Raw genomic sequence first — 3,758 nt, forward strand, 5'->3', positions numbered from 1 at the left:
TGAGAAAAGTGCTGTTTAGCATGGTTTGTGATAGGGCAAACAGAAACTACTGAAAAAATGGCTAGGGTTACCCTTGGGAACATTTACCCCATTGGTTAGGGAGGGGCCAGGAGTCACCCTCGCCCTCTGGTTAGTGCATAAATTTGGCACCCCTAGTAATTCTCCTCAGAACTCTTACTGGACCTGCTGGAGATTAGAAGAGGACAGGATCCTTTTTGATTTAACCTGAGGAGCATTGAAGGACAGGACTTGCTCCCTCTTGTACCGAGGACAAGGAAGTGGACTCAAAGTGTCAGTTGGTTGTCCAGGAATCCTTTTTCCTGAAGTGATCAGTACCAATTGGACCTTGCAGGTGGCCTCTGCTGAATGAGTCCTGACCCCTAAATGCTGTCCCTGAGGTCCTGAGAGCCCTAAAAGTGACACAGATGAGCTGCTCCAGAAACCCTGAAAAGTTGGCACTTCAAATATTTTTAGACTCCCAAGACCTCCTGAACATCAGCGGTACCTCACAGCAAAAGTGACAAATTTCAATGCAACTGCCTCCGATGCAACTTCTAGCTTTAGGAATTTGGAGCTCTATGAAAACGTCAGGAAGTAAAGTCTTTAACCTGGGCGACCACGCTTGGTGTGTCTGACACGCCCTCTATTGCGGTCAACCTGAAATCGCAACTAAGTCCCAGTCTACCTCTTCCACAGGCTGTCATTTGTGCATAGTGCTTTTAGGCACTATTTTTACTTAACACTTTAAAAATCCATATCTTTAGTTCCCCCTTTTTGGATTTTTGTTGTTTTAGTTTAATTTTGTTAAATAAATTGTCCTCTATTTTTCTCTCAATTCTTGAAATGTATATTATTTGGTGTTTTGACATTATTCAGACATTCCAGCTTTACGACATTTTGCGTTTTGCAAAATAAGCACAAAATTAACTCTAAAGCCTCATCCCTGCGATTTTACAGACGTTTGCCGCAAGGAAACCTTTGGATTCCAACACGCTGGCAAAGGTCAAGGAAGTGTGTAGAAAACGTCAGCACATTGTGTTGTCTTATCTTATAATTTAAAAAAAAAAACAACTTTTTGCTTGACAAATCATGAAACACCACTTAAATTAACTAGAATTCTTGGTATGTTTTGTTAATTACTTGTATCTTTCTGTATGTAAGTATTTGAATGTTATGTTCTATCCTATATATAACAAACAAAATGTTGCAAAAAAAAAGTAGATATATTTTTAAATTCCACTTTATTGACAAAATGCAGCATCTTAATACACATTAATTAAAATACAATACATATCTGAAAGAGACCGTAGTTATAGATTCCTTACCTTAGAATTACCCCTAGGCGTCAGACTGGATCCGGGGACTTTTTTTCGTAGCAGTCCCCCTGTGTGTCGGTAGGTGGCGTCGGTCGACTCCGCATTCAGCGTCGTGGTCGCCGGGATGACGTAGCGGTGTCTACTTAGATGCCGCCCCTGCGCGCTGACGTCAGTTCTTTCTTTTTCCACGCCAGCCAGCGCAGATCCGGAGAGACGGTGCTCCTTAGTCACTTTATTGACTAACTCTTTTTTTTTTACTTTTGTCAACATCATTTTTTGAGTCTTCGACTCCTGGTGCATGAGGGAAGTCCCATCGTCGGACCGCCTTCAAACCCTGTGACTTCTGTCACAAGTTGATGTCAGTTACTGATCCGCACCTCATCTGCCTTTGGTGCCTGGAGCGCGACAACAATCCGAAGTCGTGCTCCAAAAGCTTTTGGGGGCCCGGCAGCCCACTCCGCGCAGTTCGAGGTCCCGTCGAGAGGAAGGTCACGGAGTCGTCACCATTCCTCTTCGAAGTCTTTGCACTCATCCGGTAAGTCGAAGCACAAGAAGAAGGCAAATACTTTTGTACCTCTGTTCATCCCTGGCATTCCCTATCACCCTGAGTGGCAGCCAGAGGAGGATGAGGACTGGTAGGGGTCTGTTGAGGAGCCTGACTGGCGAGAGGAGGTGGGTGATGCCAGTGGTCTGGATACCTCCCCAGACCTTGGTATTCTTTCTCCCCCTACCGTGGCTACGGAGGAGGGAGCTTCCTACCCTGTGGTGTTGCGTAGGGCGGCTGAGGGCTTGGGCCTTGCGCTTCCTACGGTGGCTGTCATGACTAACCTCCTGACTGAGGTGCTTCAGCCGGAAGCAGCCTCATCGGAGCCCATACTGCCTTTCAATGAGGCACTCACTGACATCCTTCTGGGCACTTGGTCCAAGCCCAGCACAGGGGCTTCTATGGACTGGATGATTGCCCGACGCTACCGCCTGGCCCCGGGCGAGCCACTTTTCCTCTCCCAACACCCTACCTCTGAAAGCTTGGTGGTCCTACACCTCATTCTCAAAAGGCGCATTCCCTACTGCTCCCCCAGATGGGGAATCCAAGAAGCTGGACCATCTTGAAGACTATGGTTTCTTCTGCCAGCTTAGGACTGCGGTCGGTGAACACCGCATGTCTCTTATGCCGTTATACACACACGGTGTGGGATACGGTCGCACAAGTGCTGCCACAGTTCCCGCAGGAGGCCTGGGCCATGCTCACCTGTGGTGTTGCTGAGGGTCGAGACGCGGCTAAGTTCACCATCCGGTGTGGACTGGATACTGCTGACTCGCTGGGTAGAACGGTTTCCACGTCGGTAGCCCTGAGGCGCTACACCTGGCTGAGAAAGTCTGGCTTCTCTGGGGATGTCTGATCCACACTTTTGGACATGTCCTTTGATGGCAGTCGCCTGTTTGGTGACAAGGCGGACAATGCGCTTGAGCGCTTCAAGGATTCTAGGGCCACAGCCAGATCCTTGGGCCTTCCGTCAACTTCTCACCCTGTGCAGTCTGCCTTTTGCGGTTACGGAAGGGGCGCCCCACCACGTTCCGCCCAGTGCCACAGGGCTGCGCAAGCTACCCAGCCCATGCATGCCCCAGTATGTGGGACCTATTGTCACGGGTCTGGTGGCCAGCGGGCAGGCCAGTCCACCAATGCACCCCCTGCAGCAGCCTCCAAACATTCCTAGTCAGACTTTTCAGGGCCACCAGTTGCCAGTGGGCAGCAGAATCCGCCATCACCTCCCCCACTGGCACAACATCACGTCAGACAGGTAGATTTTGCAGATAGCCCGAAGGGGCTACTCCCTCCCCTTCGATACTACTCCTCCCTCCATGCCACCAACATTCCATCACATGCCGGAGGATCACTTGGCCCTTCTCCGCCAGGAAGTTACAGCTCTCTTGGCCAAGGGATCTATCGAACGAGTCCCTGTGCCAGAAGTAGGTAGTGGTTGTTACTCCCACTACTTCCTTGTACCCAAGAAGGACAAAGGCCGGCGTCCTATCTTAGACCTCAAGGACGTCAGCCGCTTCCTCCGGAAGGAGAAGTTCAAAATGTTAACCTTGGCTCAGGTCCTGTCTGCCCTCGACCCTGGAGACTGGATGGTAGCATTGGACTTGCAGGACGCTTATTTTCACATCCCAGTCTTGCCTGCCCACTGGCGGTACCTAAGGTTCACGGTAGGCCACGAGCATTTTCTGTTTGCCGTGCTCCTCTTTGCCCTTAACAGCGCCCCTTGGGTGTTCACGAAAGTGATGGCAGTGGTCGCAGCTCATCTGTGCAGATCAGGTGTCCAAGTCTTCCTCTATCTCGACGACTGGCTGTTGAGGGCAGGCTCGCCACAGGCTGTCGTCTCCCACCCCCAGACTACGGCGGACCACCTGCATTCACTGGGGTTCACTATCAACGTGCCA

Source organism: Triturus cristatus, chromosome 7 (assembly GCF_964204655.1).
Source record: "Triturus cristatus chromosome 7, aTriCri1.1, whole genome shotgun sequence".
Classification (NCBI taxonomy): Eukaryota; Metazoa; Chordata; class Amphibia; order Caudata; family Salamandridae; genus Triturus; species Triturus cristatus.